This window comes from Elephas maximus, chromosome 19 (assembly GCF_024166365.1).
Source record: "Elephas maximus indicus isolate mEleMax1 chromosome 19, mEleMax1 primary haplotype, whole genome shotgun sequence".
Classification (NCBI taxonomy): domain Eukaryota; kingdom Metazoa; phylum Chordata; class Mammalia; order Proboscidea; family Elephantidae; genus Elephas; species Elephas maximus.
The window spans coordinates 11,522,673-11,542,192 of record NC_064837.1 but is presented as its reverse complement, the minus strand read 5'-3'; the positions used below and the strand labels follow the sequence as shown (position 1 = coordinate 11,542,192).

General features: G+C 49.9%; 1 protein-coding gene across 2 annotated transcripts in view; it reads left to right on the top strand.

Moving 5' to 3' along the window:
• NTN1 (netrin 1) overlaps window positions 1-19,520 on the top strand; it is a 252,362-nt gene that overhangs the window by 147,288 nt on the left and 85,554 nt on the right. The window lies entirely within an intron of this gene.

The following is a 19,520-nucleotide window of genomic DNA, read 5'->3' as shown; positions in this document are numbered from 1 at the left end:
AGGAAGAAAGGCCTGGCAGCTTGCTTCTGTAAAGATTATAGCCAAGAAAACCCTTTGGAGCCGTTCTACTCTGTAACACATGGGTCACCATGTGTTGGAATTGACACAATGGTCAGGGGTTTGGTTTTGGTTATAGACGTATAGACATATATTGAGAGATTCTTTTCTTACTTTCTGTTCTTGACTCTGTTCTAGATGGTTTACATTCTGGAAAGAAAAGCTTGTCACAATGAGAATCCCTTAAAACTGTGGGCACAAGCCGTGTCAGGCCAATGCTAGAACAGTCATGTCTTAAATCTGGAGGTCCCTGAGAGATGAGCTGGGGTTACTTCCTCAGGGACTGAGGCCTGGACAGTCAAGGGCCTCCCCTGAGGTGAACCATGGTTGTGGTGCTGCTCTGGGTGTATTGTTACCTGCTTTTGTCTCTGTCCCTCCATAACGGACTCATCCAGGGCATAGACTATTTCTTACTCTGTGTCCCTAGCATCCAGTAGATCTATTCAGATGCCTGAAGCGCTGCTATCAGTAACGACAACAATAATTTCAGCTGAGCTTTTCCCCTGTGTCAGCCACTGTTAATGGGTGGGCACCATCATTGTCCTCACTCCCAGATAAGGCAGCAGAGTCACAGAGAGGGTAACAAACATGCCCAAGGTCAAGTACATGGTGGCTAGTGGTGACAGACTGGACTTGAACTCATGTATCCACTCCAGGCTCAACCTGTTCGTCTCCAAGTTGGTGGTTAGATTCTTGCCTTCTTTGTGGGAGACCCAGGTTCAGTTCCTGGCCAAGGCACCTCGTGTGCAGTACCACTCATCTGTCAGTGGAGGGTTGCATGTTGCTAAGATGCTGACCAGGTTTCAGTGGAACTGCCAGACTGAGTCAGACTAGGAAGAAAGGCCTGGCTAACTACGTCTGAAAATCAGCCAGTGAAAACGGCCTGGATCACAGCGGTCCAGTCTACAACCAATCACAGGGATGGAGCCAGATCAGGCGTTTCGTTCTGTTGTGCATGGAGTCGCCATGAGTCAGGGCAGCTCACGGCAGCTAGCAACAACAGCACTTGTCGAGAGGGTGCAAGCTCTGGGTAAGTGTTTAATAGGAGCTTTATCTCATGTGATAACGAGGTGCTTGTAATGACTTAGGGAGGCCAGGCAATTAGCCCTGGCCGCTCAGGTGGAAGGTTGGCTGGCGCATGCCCCAGGGCCCCATCTCCATGTCCCACCCCTCTGCCTTAGGATGTGTTTGCTGGTGACATGCACAAGCCAGTGGATGAAGCCCGTCCCTGATGCCCGGCCTCACGAGCCCAACTGTTGCAGTTTGTTTGCATTTGTCATCTTAATGCGTTTTCCAGACAGAACCACAGACCAGTGTCCCTACCTCCTTTCCGAGTGTGTGCCTCCCCTGAGGCTGTGACATCTGCCCTGCAGACAGCTTGCTGCATGGCCCCAAATGGAGAGAGGACTGGAGGGAGGAGAAGGGGCCAGACTGACCAGGGCTGGAGGCCAGGCAGTGAGGAAGGCGGTGCCTCCTACCCAGGCCGGCCGGCTGCCCGCTTGCCCGCGCAGTTGTGCCGGCGCATGAAACCTGAACTCTGCAGGGAAATTTGCTGCACAATAAAGGAAGAGCGTTCTGCTTTGGGGACAATTAAAGCCATATTACTGTGGAATGACAGAAGATGCCCGGGGAATTCGCCAAACCCAAAGCAGCCAAAAGCACCAAGGCCAGGAAGTGTGGGGCATTCACATATGGGTCCCTCTGCATTTACAAGGGGCCTGTCTGGTTCCCAAACCCCCTAATTTTAGGGCAAGAAAAAACATTTCTAAAAACTTTACCCGAGGGGAACTATTGTCATTAAACAGCCCCCACCCAGCAGCCTTAAATAGTTCTATTCTGGTTATAAAACCAGCTGAGTTCTTGGTGAAGATGCCTTGGGGGAGGACCACGCCTCTCCATTCGTAGCCAAACAGGAGGGGAGGGGTCAGGATTTGGAGCCAAAGTTGAGCCTTCCCGCACCACCACCCACCGCCTGTGAGCAGTGTGAGCTCAGCCTGGACCTCAACATCCTCATCTGCAAAATGGGATCATAGTGCCTTCCTCACCAGGTGTTTGGGAGAATACTGGGTGGGGTGTCTCTATCTTTTTTGTTTGTTTGGTTTTTAATGCTTTCCTTTGTGAGAGAAAGCAAAGTTGAAAAGCGTGGAGTGTTTAGCAGGGCAGATAGGTTTGTAGTAGCTTTCTATGCAAGCATTCCGTGGCACGGTTTGAACTTCTGGAGAGGAAGAGGGATACGGAGATCACCTTTGCCAGGTCATTAGGTGGGCTGCTTGAGCTCTAAAGTTTGGGAGACCTCTCGGGAGGGCCCCATAGCCTTTCACAACACCCTCATTTACCTTCGTGACATACCTTCAGGGTGGTGGTGCGTGGATTTTATGAGGATGTGACAGGGAAGCAGCTTAGTAAGGTTCGAGGTGCAGACACCCACCATCCCTGCCTCATGGGGAGGTTGTGACTTGAAACTGTGTATGTCAGGTACTTACCTGGCTACCTGGTACACCATGATGACTCCAGCAGGTAGCTTGTTACTGTTTCATTGGCTAAGGTGAGCAGAGATGGGCAGGTGTGAGCTGCTCCATCTTTTTTCCTTCAATTATGGTAAATTCTGTATAACAGAACATTTGCCGTTTTAGCTGTTTTGAAGTATACGATTCAGTGGCATTAATTATATTCACCATGTCGTGCACCCATCACCACTACTGATTTCTAAAACATTTTCATCAGCCCAAACAGAAACTCAGTGCCCCTTCAGCAAGCGCTCTCTGTTGCCCTCTCTCCCAGTGCATGGTGACTGTTAATAAACTCCTACCTCTAGGCACTTGCCTACCCTAGATATTGCATAGAAGTGGGACCATACCATATTAGTCCTTTTGTGACTGACTTATTTCACCCAGCATAATGTCTTCAATGCTCTTTCATATCGTAGCATGTCTCAGCACTTCATTTCTCTTTATGGCTGAGTAACATTCCATTGTCTGTATATACCACATTTTGTTTATCCACTCATCTCTTGATGACACTTGAGTTGTTTCCACATTTTGGCTGTTGTGAATAGTGCCGCAGTGAACATTAATGTCCAATATCTGTTTGAGTCCCTGCTGTAAGTTCTTTTGGGTTATGCTCCGGCAGTGGTTCCATCTTTGAGAGCCTCCTTTGGCTCCCGTCACCCACCCTCTCCTTCCCACCCACCGCCTACCACATCTGGAAGACAATGGAGCCCCTTTGCTCTTTCTGCACCCCGCAGAGCTCTAGCACAGGTGGTCCTGCTGGATCTGGGCAGGAGAGTCTGGTCACCTCCTACCTCCCAAAATCTTCTGCCCATTAATTAGCAAACTGGAAGGACCCGCCAGCCTTTGGACTTGTCTGGGGGAAATCCAGCAGCCATGCCTTGGGTGGCTCAGCCAGGGACCAAGGCAGCAGCCCACCTTTGATGGTTAGCGAGCTAGGTATTCAGCCAAGCTATTGGCACTTAAGACATTTTGGAGGAGGAAGGTACAGGGACCAACTCATCAGGGTCTCTCCTATCCATTCCCTGGAAGGGTCAGTTCCTTGCTTTGATGCTTGCCTGGGAGTCTCAGCATGGCAGGACTAGGGATTGGGGTAGCTTGTGGTCTCTGAAGCCAAGGAGAAGTTCAAAATATTTAACAGCCGGTACTTCATGGCACCACCCTGTCACTTAGATGCCAGCTGTGTATAGCCATATTGTGGCGTTCCCAGGAGAGTCACCTGGCCTAGAGCATTTGAAACTCTGAAAGCGTGACTGCCTTTTTTTTTTTTTAACTAAGCTACTGCTGTCCCTCTGTCTCAGCCGTACCCCCTCTCCGTCACTGTCCTTTCAGAAGGCCCAGAAGCTGTTTGGGTAGTTGCTCAGTGGCAGAGCCGTTATCTGCCCACGAGAAAGCGTTTTCAGTAATCCGAAGGCTTTTCCCTGGCTGTAACTGATAACTTAGGACATCATTCCAGAAGGACCATTTGTTTTCCACAAACAAATCCCCCATACTTGCCTGCAGGGAAGCTTCTCTACCTGTCTTCTTCCAATGTAGATAGTCCCTACCCCAAAGACTTAGGGTCATTTTACTCAGACCCGCAATCAATGCCACTGGAAACAGCAATCCAGAAATCAAACGATGCAACAATAAAGAACAAGGATGAATTTGTGAAGCATCTCATAACGTGGATGAATCTGGAGGGCATTATGCTGAGTGAAGTAAGTCAATCACAAAAGGACAAATATTGTATGAGACCTCTACTGTAAAGACTCATGAAAAGGTTTACACACAAAAAGAAACAATCTTGGATGGTTACAAAGCGGGGGGAGGTGGGAATGGAAAAACACTAAATAGATTATAGGTAAGTGGTAACTTTGGTGAAGGGTAAGACAGTACACAATACTGGGGAAGCCAGCACAACCTGTACTAGGCAAGGTCATGGAAGCTCCATAGACACATCCCAACTCCCTGAGGGACCGAATTGCTGGGCTGAGGGCTGTGGGGACCATGGACTTGGGGAACATCTAGCTCAATTGGCATAACATAGTTTATAAAGAAAATATTCTACATTCTACTTTGGTAAGTAGCCTCTGGGGTCTTAAAAGCCTATGAGCAGCCACCTAGGATACTCCACTGGTCTCACCCCTTCAAGAGCAAGAAGAATGAAGAAAACTAAAGACACAAGGGAAAGTTTAGTCCAAAGGACTAATGGGCCTCCACTAGACGGAGTCCAGTACAGCTATATGGTACCCAGCTACCACCGCTGACTGCTCTGACAGGGATCACAATAGAGGGTCCTAGACAGAGCTGGAGAAAAATGTAGAACAAAATTCTGACTCAAAAAGAAAGACCAGGCTTGCTTGCCTGACAGAGACTGGAGAAACTCCAAGAGTATGGCCCCCAGATACCCTTACAGCTGAGTAATGAAGTCACTATCAAGGTTCACCCTTCAGCTAAAGATTGAACAGGCCATAAAGCAAAATGAGACTAAAGGGGCACACCAGCCCAAGGGCAAGGACTAGAAGGCAGGAGGGGACAGGAAAGCTGGTAACAGGGAACTCAAGGTTGAGAAGGGAGAGTGTTGACATATTGTGGGGTTGTTAACCAATGTCATAAAACAGTATGTATACTAACTGTTTAACGAGAAACTAGCTTGTTCTGTAAACCTTCATCTAAAGTACAATAAGAAAAAAAAAAGAGAAAGAAATCAAACGACCATTGCGTTGGACAAATCTGCTGCAAAAGACCTCTTTAAAGTGTTAAAAAGCAAAGATGTCACCTTGAGGACTAAGGTTCACCTGACCCAAGCTATGGTTTTTTTTCAATCGCCTCATATGCATGTGAAAGCTGGACAATGAATAAGGAAGACTGAAGAAGAGTTGACACCTTTGAATTGTGGTGTCAGCAATGAATATCAAATATACTGTGAACTGCCAAAAGAATGAACAAATCTGTCTTGGAAGAAGTACAGCCAGAATGCTCCTTAGAAGCGAGAATGGTGAGACTACGTCTCACATACTTTGGACCTGTGTTATCAGGAAGGATTAGTCCCTGAAGAAGGACAGACCCTCAACGAGGTGGATTAACACAGTGGTTACAACAGTGGGCTTAATCATAACAACGATTGTGAGGATGGTGCAGTACTGGGCAGTGTTCCGTTCTCTTGTACGTAGGGTCGCTATGAGTCAGCTCAACAACACCTAACAACAACAACAGAGAGTGGACGATTTTGCCGGGACATCCCTTTCACTAACTCCTGTATAAGAATGTTAACATGGCCACTGGAAGCCTCAGCCTGGAGCGTCTCAGCACAGGGGCAAAGCAGTGTGTCTCCTCTAAGTCTCTTGAATTGAGAGGGGCCCTCCTCCCCAGAGCTGGAACCCCCTGTCCTGTGGCCCTCTACTTGAATGTGCCCAGAGTCAGAGAGAACATTCTCTCCCAGGGTGGCACATTCTGTTCTTGGTCAGCTCAACTCCCGTGGAGTGACCTGGAATCTGCTGTCTCCTATCACTCCCTCTGTTCTGTGGTAGGCCACCTAAGTTCTACAGTGATATGATTTTTAATTGAAGTCTTTCATTGTAATCTGTAAGAATGGCATGGGGACGGTATCTGACCTCTCACTTCACAAAGGGGAAGGAGAATCAAGATAACAGCCCAAGGCTGATTCCCAGGAGACGGAGGTCAGACATGCCTCCTCTCTCCACCATCTTTACCAGTTCTGACACCAACTGCCCCTCCCACAGCACTCTGTACTTCTGTGCTAGGTTTGATTATTCGTTGCAGTGACCACACAGAACTCACAGACAATACTCACAGTTATGGGGTTTATTAGCGAAGTAACAGGATTCAGGTTCAGAAACACTCAGGATACAGTTCTTCCATCAGGACAGCCTCTCAGGCATGGGATTTGTTCCCATTTAGCAGGTGGGGAGTCTCTGGGTGGTGCAAATAGTTAATACACTTGGCTGCTGACTAAAAGATTGGAGGTTCACATCTACCCAGAGGCACCTTGGAAGAAAGGCCTGGCTTCTGAAAAACCAGCCATTTGAAAACACTACGAATCACAGCTCTACTCCAACACACGTAGGATTTCCATGAATTGGAATTGACTGAATAGCAGCTGGTTGGTTAGCACCTGGAGAAAGGGAAGCAATTAGGAAATGACAAGTTGGCATTTACCAGACAGAAACTGAATCACAACGCTTTGAGTTCAGAAAACCCAAATAGGCCTCTTCCCTCCTGCCCTGGTGAATTGAGAGACCCTTTTATTTAACCTCTTCTGGGATTTGAGGTGTCATGAATATTAGAGTTACTTTGATAAAAACCATCTTGTCAAATCACACATTGTATGCCTCCTTTGCCACGAGACCAGAAGCACTGGATGGTGCCGGCTACCATTACTGAATGTTTTGATCAAAGATTCTGTAGGAGAATTCTGATCAAAAGGGGAAAAATGCACAACAGAAGTTCAGAAGCTCCTGAAATCCAGACTTTCTGGAGCCATGGAGGCTGGATGAACCCCCAAAGCTATTGCCCTGAGATAATATTTAAACCCTAAACCAAAAATATCCCCTGAAGTCTTTAATACGCCATAGTTTAGCTTAAATAGTAAGGAATGTCTGTCTTGAGCAGTATGCTCTTTTAAGAACTATCTATCTGGAATCAAATTGACAATAGCAACTCAAACGATTAGATAGGAAACTTAGGGGGCAGTGAGTTTATGACAATGGGAAGGAACGATTCAGAAGAGGAAGGTGAGAATGGTTGTACAACTTGAAGAGTGTAATCAGTGTCAATGAATTGTATTCGTAGAATTTCTTGAATTGGCATATGTTCTGCCGTGTAGATTCTCAACAACAACAAAAATAAATTTCAAAAAAAACTGTACACTGTAGGCTAAGCATATGTTTGATGGGGGTCTGGAAGGCATTAGAGAGAGGGTTGCCATGCAATATTTGGGGCATTCTTATACTAGAAATTATTCACTGTTTACCTGAAATTCAAATTTCCCTGGGCATCCTGTATTTTTGCTTGCTAAATCTGGCAAACCTAGTTGGAATCTGAATTGGTGTTGACCTGTAGTGGCTCTCCAGGACCTGGGTTTCCACCTGTCCCCGTCCCCATCAGGAACCTCAGTCTCTTGGGTTGGTGACCCCATGTGCAGTATTGGATCCTGGGAGCAGTTTAGCCTGGTGCCCTGGTTTCTGGAACTTAACAACCCAACTCAGATAGCACTGATGGGCAGAAAAGCTGTCTGGCCTCCGACCCAGAGTCACTTAAAGAATTAAGTAAGCAGAGAGGGATGCTGCCTGTGGTAGGTACAGTGGGGAATGAAGGGTGGGCGTAGGGAAGGTGTCCCGGGAATTGCATGTTTCCCTGGCTGGTGTCAGGGGAACAGAATCGACTGCAAGTCGTTAGGCCTCCCTCGCCACCTGCCTGGCATGGACCCCACCCAGTGACGGGACCCTTTACAGAATGGGAAATGACTCCAGGGAGCTGGGAGCCAGGCCTGGCCTGCTCAGCTGGCAAGACAGCCCTCATATGTCTGTTTAATAAAGCACAGCCGGCATGTGCGCCACTTCTGGGGAAAAGAGATTGGAAGGGGGCCCCTCTGCTGCGAAGCAGGCATCTGGCCTGGGCGGACCAGTCACAAGGCGGAGATGATTTCCGGGCAGCACAGGCTGCCGGGTAGCTTTGCTCAAATACGCCTTAAACTTGGAAAATTCTCTGCCTCCAGGAATGAATTCCAACAGCCAGGGGGGTTTACCAAGCTTCTTGCTGCCCAAGGCTGGGCCACCCTAGCCACGCTGGAGGTCACAGAAAGCACCGTTTTGGGAGTCACCACTAACTAGCTCCAGGTCCTCGGCAAAGGCTCCGCCTCTAGGGGCCTCATTTTTCTCATCTTTTCTATGACGCGAGGGTGAGCTAGGAAAACTTTGAAGTCGCACCAGCACTGAGATCCTGTTTTTTGTCCTCAGCAGGCAACTTCCCCATCCCCTATTTGGCTGATAGATCTTGGGGCCTGGATGGGGATGGGGTGGAGTATTCACTTAGGGACCAATTTTAAGGAAGAAGCAAGACCCCTGTATCCAAAACTCCATTTTGAAACCAATATCCTTGAGGGGAAGAGAGTTTGTATCTTGTAGGCCATGGGCAGCCACGGAACATTCTAGAACATTGGAGTGACAGGCTGAGGACCACAAAAGGTTCCAGAACGTTGGAGTGACAAGATGAGAAGAGTGTTTAGGGAGGGATTTGGGGTGGAGGGCCGACTAGGGGTAAGGGAAGCCTCGAGTCGGGAATGCCACAGAGTGGGGCCAGGGCTGAAGTCTGAGGGAGGTGACAGGGTGCGGCTGCCTGGGGCGGGGCTCTGGGAAGGGAACACAGAGGGAGGATCTGAGGAAGGCTGCAGACAACGAATTGATGACTGCTCAGGGCTTACCAAAGCCTGCTCAGCATTTCCTCCGCTGAGAGGGGCCTACCCGCCCGGCGAAATGAGGGTGTTTGTGCAGCAGAAGCCCTGAGTTATTCCTTAGCAGCCGAGGGCCTGGGAGACGTTAGGAGGGGATGATTTCAAAGCTGTAGGGGGAGATGCAGCAGCCAAAAAAGGGCAGGGGAAAGAAAGGCTAAGATGTTTACAGAGAAAAAAAAAGTCAGTGGAAAAAATGACAGTGAGGGCAAGAGGATTTGGGGGATGGCCCTGCATCCAGCGGGGGTGGGGCTGTACCCCACACAGCAGGAGAGCAACAAGGCCATGCTGTGCTTTTTTGGAAGGCGTGGCCTCTGACCCCACTCCCCTGATCCTGCCTGGGGGCCTGATCTCAACCCCCTGAAATTCCCTGTGCTGTCTGCTCTCCAGCAGACTCTTTGTGGAGACGATGTTAATAGGGTCGGCCTCCCTGCCCAGTTCAAGTTCACATTTCTGCTGGAAGAAGAAGGCAAGACCCACCAAACTCGAGACTTATCCCTCCTGCAACCCCTTCGCCAGAAGCCCAGGAGGGTCTGGCTAGATGGGGGCCCACACCCCTAATAGCGCTTTTGTCTGACATCTTGACAAAGGGGCCCGGGCTTTTCCCAAGCCCTACAGGTGTGAAGAACTTGTTACTGTAGTGTTTGTTCAGCCCTGTGAGTGGCCGGGAGGGCTGTTGACAGAGGGCCCCTTTGTGTTCAGACTTGGCTGAAGCTCTCTAAGCCCTCGACAAACACAGGCCACTTATCTCCAGGGACTTTATCAGAAACCATCTAAAGCCTGTCTTTGGCAAGCAGGGAAACTCCAGCTTCCCCGGCTGACGCTGGGGACTGGGGTCTGAAAGCGTTTCCCGGTTTTTCATTTCCCTACTGCCTAGGTCCACCCCTTGTCGATTTTGTTTCTGATAGCGGAGATAAAGCACAGGCCGGGGGGTCAGAGACTTTGTTTGGGAAGTTGGCGCTTTTGAAGAAATGTGTGGTTCTGCATATCTTCTGTCTGCCAAGAGGAGGCGCCGTCCAAGAGCGATTTAGAGACAGGTGGACATCTCTCTGGAGCCCTGGTGGCACAGTGGTTAAGACTCGGCTGCTAACCAAAAGGTCAGCAGTTCAAATCCACCAGCCACTCCTTGGAGACCCTATGGGAGTAGTTCTACTCTGTCCTACAGGGTTGCTATGAGTTGGAATCTACCTGATGGCAATGGGTTTGGTTTGGGTTTGGGCATCTCTGTAAGAACTTGGCTTCAGGGGCTTCCAGGCTGAACAGGGAAGCTTCCTGCTGCCAACTGTCCTCCTGAAAACCTTCTCACCAAGCCTTTCACCTGTCAAAAGCAGACTATTTTTTCTTCCTCAGCTACAAATGAATGGATAATCAAAACGTGGTACGTACAGTCAATGGAATATTACTCAGCCATAAAGAGAAAGGAAGTCCTGATACATGCTACGACATGGATGAAACTTGAAAACATTATGCCGAGTGCAGTAGTCAGTCATAGGACAAATAGTGTAAGATCCCATGTACGTGAACTATCTAGAACGAACAAGTGCAGAGACCAAAGTTTATTAGTGGTTACCAGGGGCGGGCAGGAGGGGGAAAGGAAGACACGGCACTTGGGGGACACTGAGCTTCTGTGAAGGGTGACAGAGAAAACTGGGAACAGATAAGGGTGACGGTTGGACAACATGACGAACATAATTAATGTCACTGAGTGTGTGTGTGAAGGTTGGCGAAATGGCAAATGTTTTGTTACATGTGTATTTACCACAATAAAAAAGGAAAAGAAGGAAGGGAGGGAGGAAGAAAATGGTTCCGTCTACCCGGTGTCCTAGCCAGCCACACCCTCTCTCTCCAGGACACAGGTGGGCCCCAGTCCTGTTGACTTGTGTCCCTTCTGACGCTGTTACTCTGCGGCAGGCCTGTTACCTCCTGCCTGGAGCATGGAGAGTGTGCAGGGCTCCCTTCGGGGCTATAATATCATCCTGCCCCATCTCTGATCAGCCCTGCAGGCTGGAGGGAGTCTTACTGCTCTTCTCTCAGCCCTGTCACTGCCACGTGCAGTCCCACCCCGTGACCTGTCCACAGCATCGTTACCTCACCCCTGCCCACCCCTCCTGAATGCCCAGGACCCTCCTGGAGGCTTCCCTGCTGACGGGAACCTGTCCCTTCACCCGTAAGAGTTTAGGCATTGTGCAGTTACAGAACCTTCAAGGCTGGAAAGGAACGGAGAGATCATCAGAGCCAAATGTCCTCTTTTTTTTTTAAGTTGTGATAAGATACACATAACAAGATGTTTGCCATTTCAACCAGTTTTACATGTACAGTTCAGTGACATTGGCAGTCCCTTGGTGGTGCAAATGGTTTCTGTTGGAACCCTAGGGTTTTCACTGGCTAATTTTCTAAAATATATCACCAGCCCTTTTTCCTAGTCCCTTAGTCTGGAAGCTCCGCTGCAGTCTGTCCACCATGGGTGACCCTGCTGGTGTTTGAATACCGATGACACAGCTTCCAGCATCTTAGCTACGTGCCAGCCACCACAGTATGACAGACTGACAGATGGGTGGGTTGAAGTTCCCAACGACAGCTCACCTGTAGATACGAGAGGGTCCAGGTCCCAGAAATGCTCAATTCAGCTCGGGCTTGACCCCTTTCCTAAACGGAGAACTTTGAAAGCCGTCTTAGTCATCTAGTGCTGCTATAACAGAAATACCACAAGTGGATGGCTTTAACAGGGAGAAGTTTATTTTCTCACAATCTAGTAGTTAGAAATCCAAATTCAGGGTGTCAGCTCCAGGGGCAGGCTTTGTCTCTCTGTCAGCTCTGGAGGAAGGTCCTTGTTCTCAACCTTCCCCTGGACTAGGAGCTTCTCTGTGCAGGAACCCGGGTTCCAAAGGACACACTCTGCTCCTGGTGCTTCTTTCTTGGTGGTATGAGGTCCCCCACTCTCTGCTTGCTTCCCTTTCCTTTTATCTCTTGTAAGATAAAAGGTGGTGCAGGCCACACTCCAGGGAAACTCCCTTTACATAGAATCAGGGATGTGACCTTAGTGAGGGTTACAATCCCACCCTAATCCTCTTTAACATAAAATTACAATCACAAAATGGAGGACAACCACACAATACTGGGAATGATGGCCTAACCAAGTTGACACATATTTTTGGGGACACAATTCAATCTATGACAAAAGCCCAGCTCAGAATGTTACCAGCTCTACCATTTCAAGTGTTGGCAAGAGCTGGTCATTTCAGGAGAAGCTCAAAACTGGACTCGGAAGGAGTCCTAAGTGGCACAAACGGTTAAGTGCTCGACTACTAACCAAAAGTTGGCAGTTCAAACCCACTCAGACGTGCCTTGGAAGACAGGCCTGGCTATCTGCTTCCAAAGGGTATAGCCTTAAAAACCCTGTGGAAAAGGAAACAACCAGAACAGAAATAATGAGAATGCTCACACATTGTGAAGAATGTAGGCAATGTCACCGAACAATTTGTGTAGAAATTGTTGACTGGGAACCTAAACTGCTATGTAAACCTTCACCAAAAAGCACGATAAAGTATAATTAAAAAGCAACCCTATGGAACAGTTCTACTCTGCACACATGGGGTCAACCATGAGTCAGAATCGACTCAATGGCAGCTGACAATAGCAACAACAAAGGGTGGCTGCAGAGTTTGCACTTGGAGACAGCCATCTTAGCAGCAAAAAACAAACAGAAAAAAACAAAACCAGTTGCCGTCTAGTGGATTCCAACTCGTGGTGACCCCATGTGTCTCAGAGTAGAACTGTGCTCCGTAGGGTTTTCAATGGCTGATTTTTTTGGAAATAGATCACCAGGCCTTTCTTCCCAGGCACGTCTGGGTGGACTCAAACCTGCCACCTTTTGGTTAGCAGCTGATCGAGTTAACCATGTGCACCACTTGGGGACTCCCAGGCAGCAGCAAAAGGGTATAAAAATTTAAATACCCTGGGGCGAGGGGTTGTCACAGTCTCTCTAACCCAGGGTTTCCCAACCTCAGCACTGTTGACATTTTGGACTGGATAACTCTGTGGTGAGGGGCTGTCCTGTGGAGAGTAGGATGTTTAGTAGCATCCTGGCCTCTGCCCACTAGACGCCCTTAGCACACCTCGTAGTGTGACAGACAAAATATCTCCAGGCATTGCCAAATATCCACTGGGGTGATTTTTCCCCTCGTTGAGGACCATAGTTCCAGTCCCACTTTGGGGAAGTTGTAAGAGCACTTTGTGGATGTTGTTAGGTGTTGTCGAGTTGATTTAGACTCATAGTGACCTGATGTACAATAGCACGAACACGGCTCAGTCCTGCGCCATCCTCACAACCTTTTATGCTTGAGCCCATTGTTGCAGCCACTGTGTCAATCCATCTCGTTGAGGGTCTTCCTCTTTTTCATTGACCCTCTACTTTCCTAAGCATGATGCCCTTCTCCAGGGACTGGCCCCTCCTGACAACATGTCCAAAGTATGTGAGGGGAAGTCTCGCCATCCTTGCTTCTAAGGAGCATTCTGGCTGTACTTCTTCCAAGACAGATCTGTTCGTTTTTCTGGCAGTTCATGGTATATTCAGTATTCTTTGCCAGCACCATAATTCAAAGGCATCAATTCTTTGATCTTCTTTATTCATAGTCCACCTTTCACATGCATATGAGGTGATTGAAAACAGCAAACTTGGGTCAGGTGCACCTTAGTCCTCGAAGTGACATCTTTGCTTTTCAACACTTCAAAGAGGTCTTTTGCAGCAGATTTGCCCAGTGCAATGCATCGTTTAATATCTTGACTGCTGCTTCCATGAGTGTTCATTGTGGATCCAAGTAAAATGAAACCCTTGACAACTTCAACCTTTGCTGCGTTTATCATGATGTTGCTTATTGGTCCGCTTGTGAGGATTTTTGTTTTCCTTATGTTGAGGTATAATCCATACTGAAGACTGTGGTCTTTGATCTTCATTGATAAGTGCTTCAAGTCCTCATCACTTTCAGAAAGTGAGATTGTGTCATCTGTATATCGCAGGTTGTTAACGAGTCTTCCTCCAATCCTGCTGCCTCATTCTTTCTGCTTAACCCAGTGCCGTGGAGTCGATTCCGACTCACAGCGACCCTGTATGAGTCGGAATCGACTCGATGGCCTTGGGTTAGGCAGAAAGAATGAGGCAGCAGGAGTGAGTAGATATTGTGGCCTTTACCAAGTGGCCACAGATGTAACTAGGAAAGGAGCTGGTAAGGGAAGCAGCAGGCCCTTCTCCCAAGCATTCAAGTGCCCAGTGCGCCCCAACCTACCCTGTGACCTGGACCTGGCGACAGTGCTGCGCATCAAGACAGGCCTGAGAGCTGTGCCTGCCCAGGCGCCCAGGTAGCCTGGGTTTCCTGCATAGAGAGCCCCAGCCTGCAGATATTTTGGACAGTTCAGCTGCACTGGTTAAAGCGCTCGGCTGCTAACCAAAAGTTGGCAGTTTGAACTCACCAGCTGCTCCACGGGAGAAAAAGATGTGGCAGTCTGCTTTTGTAAAGATTACAGCCTTGGAAACCCTATGAGGCAGTTCTGCTCTGTCCTATGGGGTCCCTGTGAGTTGGAATTGACTCGATGGCAGTGGTTTTGGTTTTGGTTAAGCTGTAGACACTTCAGTCCCGAGTTCCCTGTTATGCTGCAGAAATGATACAGGCCCATTCTCAAGGCCCTGCCCCAGAAGGGAGGAAAGAATGGTGGGAGTGGGCCTGTGCGCTTGAGGATAGGAGGGGCTCTATGGTCTCCGTGTTCCACTGAGAGCACCCCTGGCCACGTGAAGTGTGACTGAGGGAGCCAGGGTCAGAGCCCCAGAGACTGGGCCTGAATATGGCTCACCAATGCCTGCTGCGTGTTTTGTGGGCCTGGGGTAGCCCTGGCGGATTGGGGCTTAGTTCGTCAGGATCTTTTGGGAGAAGGCCAGCATCTGTGCTGGATAAGCTCATCAAACCTGTGGATTCAGACTCAGTCCCTACTGTGTGCAAGGCTCTACTTAGCGTCCAACAGACCCGGTCCCTACTGTGTGCAAGGCTCCACTCAGCGTCCAACAGACCCAGTCCCTACTGTGTGCAAGGCTCCACTCAGCGTCCAACAGACCCAGTCCCTACTGTGTGCAAGGCTCCACTCAGTGTCCAAGGAGGAGCCCAGAACACCTTAGATGCGGGTTTTTCTCCTAAAGGACCGCAGTTTGCTTGAGCAGACAGAGGCGAATGGTTGAGTTAAAGCAGCAAGGCAAGTTTAAAGTAGCTCAAAATAATAGTAAAAGAAATATCACAAATATCCTAAGGCCTCATCTTGCCAGGGTGTGGTTTAGGCAGTATATATTTCTGACTGTCCCATCTGTCCTTCCTGTCTAACCTCCTTCCTCCTCTCTTCCATCCATCCAACTACTGACTCATCCAACCATCCACCCACCCACCCATCCACCCTTCTACCCACCCATCCACCCTCCTACCCACCCATCCACCCACATACCCACCTACTCATCCACCCACCTACCCACCCATCCACCCACCTACCCACCCACTCATCTACCCACCTACCCACCCATCCACCCACATACCCACCTACTCATCTACCCACCTACCCACCCATCCACCCACCTACCCACCCATCCACCCACCTACCCACCCATCCACCCACCTACCCACCCCACCTACCCACCTACCCACCCACTCATCTACCCACCTATGCACCCTTCCACCCCCCCACCTACCCACCCATCCACCCACCTACCCACCCATCCACCCACCTACACACCCACTCATCTACCCACCTATGCACCCATCCACCCACCCCACCTACCCACCTACCCACCCACTCATCCACCCACCTACCCACCCACCCATCCACCCACCTACCCACCCGTCCACCCACCTACCCACCCATCCACCCACCTACCCACCCCACCTACCCACCTACCCACCCACCCATCCACCCACCCACCCACCTATCAACCCAACCACCTACCCACCCACCTACCCACCCACCCATCCATGTACCTACCCACTCATCCATCCACCCACCCAACCACCATCTACTCACCTATCTTTATCTTTGTATCTAGCCTTCTCTCTTACTCACATCCTCTCATTGGTTTTTCTCTGTGTCTCATTTGTAGGGTTTCAAACAACATGGTTCAGCCGGTTTGAACCCCTGCTGAGAATTTGCATTTCTAACAAGTTCCTTGCTGAGAACTTGCATTTCTACCCCAGATAAACTGAATCAGGATCTACATTTTAACAAGATCCCCAGTGATTCTTATGTATACCTTCCTGGGAACTTGTTCGAAGCCCTGCTCATTTGTACAACAAAAATTTACTGAGGCTGCTCTGGGTCAGGTGCCCAGGATATAAGGACAATCAGTCCTTGCCCTCAAGGCACCAACTCAGTTGATGAGAGCACTTGTCCCACTTGATCTAGGAGCTTGCTAGTGTTAGATGGGGCCCCTGGAGAGCTGAGAGTGTGCCTCCTCTCTGTATCCCCCCTAGTAAGTGGCACAGTGCCTGGCACCTAGCTCGCACCAGACACCCGTTGCCATCAAGTCGGTTCTGACTCACGGCAGCCCCATGTGTGTCAGAGTAGAACTGTACTCCACAGGGCTTTCACTGGCTGAGTTTTTGGAACTAGATTGCCAGGCCTTTCTTCTGAGTAGACTCGAACCTCAACCTTTGGGTTACCAGCCAAGTGTGTTAACCATTTGTATCACCCAGAGGCAAGTGTGTGTTGAACTTAACTGACCTGGGGGTGGTAGATGGTTGGGCAATTTCAGCTTGGTGGGGGAGATTCAGAAAAGCCCAAGGATCAACGGGAGCTCAGAATTGGTGATGTGCATTTGTTAGAATAGGACGAGGGGGCCCTTTTAAGTGGGTCCCTCTCCCCGTCTGGTTTCTAGGTAGGGAGTTAGGTGGGGAGCATCCCTTCCTCCTGCCTCCCTGCTCCTTGTTATGCCCCTGTGCCTGGAAGTCATCCTCACTGATTCCCACATGACTGCTGAGGGAGGGACCAGACCAGATCTAGCCAGGTGGCTGGGGGATCCCAGGATTCGCTGCAGAAACCAGGTACAGCTCCTTGTCCAGGCCCCATGCTGGTCCCTCAGCAGTTGCCCTGTTGCCCCCTCATTCCCTGGCTCCATGCTGGTCCCTCAGCAGTTGCCCTGCCACCACCCCGTTCCCTGGCCCCACGCTGGTCCCTCAGCAGTTGCCCTGCCGCTCCCTCGTTTCCTGGCCCCATGCTGGTCCCTCAGCAGTTGCCCTGCTGTCCCCTTGTTCCTTGGCCCCCTGGCTGCTCCTCTGGCAGGACCAGGCCAGGCGGTGGCTGCTGAGCGAGATTAGCCACCTGACCTCTCTGTTCTTACAGAGCTGCCCTTCCCTTCCCCGCTTGAAATCCGATAATGAAACTAATACCCAATATTTTTGCCTCTGAGAGAAGCTGGAGATAAACAGGAAGGCCTGAGGGATTAAGGTGTCTGTGCGAGGAAGGGGCTGGGGACAAGCCAGGAGTTGGGTGACACTCTGTGTGCAGCTGATGGGTCCAGATGTGAGCTGCTCTGCCCGGTGCATTTTTCCGTTTGTGTCGAGAAAATAAAACAAAGAGAAAAGAAAACAAGCCATAAAATACTTTGGAGAAGCCTGAGTGTGGGCAATTGCCACTTGATGTCCTTCTGACAGCTCCAGGAGGAGGGGAGCAGGGAGGGTAGCCCTGGCTTTTATTTTCGGCCTCTGTGTTTCCTTTGCATGACCAGTTGTTTGGGAAGAGCCCTTTGTTGATGTAAAGTGCGTATGGAAGGGAGACCCCAGCACTAACACCCCCTTGCATGGGTGGGGAAGGGGGCTCAGAGGCTGGGCCCAGCCCTTTGGGGGATGCAGGACAGCTGGCGTTGCCCTGACAGGGGAGGACATGGTAGCGTCTGCCTCCAAGAAAGACCAGAAGATGCTGCTCCTGAGGTTGCCCTCTGTACAAGGGAGGCCTGAGGGCATGAGACCGAGTGACCCTTCTAGACCCCTGTCCGCAGGCCCATGTGCCAGGCACCCTGGCTCTTGTGCTTGTAGGAAAGATCCAGATTCTGGCTGTAGTCCAGGCCCAGCTATGACTTCTGGTGATGTGGGTCCTTTCCACTGGGGCAGTGGGCCAGAAGCAGAAGACCCGAGCTCCTCCTGTCCTGGCCCCCCCGGTTATCGTCTCCGTGGTCCTGGGCTGCGCTAGTCATTTAACCCCTCCGAGCACCCCACCATCACCCTTGTCTGTTTGGGTGAGTCCAAAGACACACTGAATTTGGGTGGGCAGGACAGTCCTCTGTGCCAGAGGGAAGGGAGTGTTCTTCTTTGTAGCTGCCTGAACTCAGCTCCAAGGGCTGGAGGTGCTGAGGGACCTTTGGTGAAGCTCTTGGGAGTCATTCTTCAGCCTAATTTGGCTTCCAGCTGCTTCCAGACTTCAGGGCGTGAGCTGAGCCTTCTCTCGCGGTCTTTCGTGTCCCCCACGGCACCTCCTCTGATACCACATCCATTCCTGCTGGTGACATGACTAACAAGTGAGAAATTTGGATGATGACTTTCAGAAGAGCATTTAAAGAAGCTTACCATAATGTCAGAGAGAAAAATTAAAGAGGCAAGTGTTTATTAAGTCACAAATAAAAATAATAAATGACCTTTCAGAAGCAGATCACCAGGCTTTTTTTCTGAGGCGTTTCTGGGTGGACTCAAACATCCATCCTTTTGGTTATCAGCCAAGCATGTTAACCATTTGCACCACCCAGAGACTCCCCAGGGAGGGAGACCATTGGGAACCAGAAGAGGGTGGTGTTGAGAAGGACAGAGACCCAGAGACCAGGTGTTGGCTGGACCACCCATGTGGTGGGAGAATTGTCCAAGTTGATGTGGAAGGGAAGGTGGAGCTGTGGGTCCAGAGGGCTCAGTGGGTGAGCAGAAGAAGGCAGCCTGAGCCTTGATCAAGTGGGGACTGTGTGTGAGGGTAGAGATGAATGCCTGTGTATTGGCTTCCTAGGGCTGCTGTAACAAAGTCCCACAAAGTAGGTGCCTAGACAACAGAAATCGATTGCCTCCCATTTCTCGAGGCCAGGAGCCCAAATTCAAGATGTCAGCTGGGCCTTGCTCCCTCTGAAAGCTCTCAGGGATCCTTGTCTCTCCCAGCTTCGGATAGCCCAGATGTACCTTGGTGTGTAGATGCCTCTTCACATGGCTGTCCTTCCTCCCCATGTGTCAGTCTCTGTGTCTCTCCTCCTCTTTGGGTTAGGACCCACCTTCCTCCAGTATGGAACCCTAGTGGTGCAGTGGTTAAGAGCTCGGCTGCTAACCAAAAGGTCGGCAGTTCAGATTCAGGAGTGCTCTTTGGAAGCCCTATGGGGCAGTTCTACTCTGTCCTGTAGGGTCACTGAGTCAGAATCGACTCGACGGCAATAGATTTTCCACCAGCATGACCTCATTAACTTAACTGCTAATACCTTCAAAAACCTTATTTCCAAACAAGGTCTCATCGGCAAG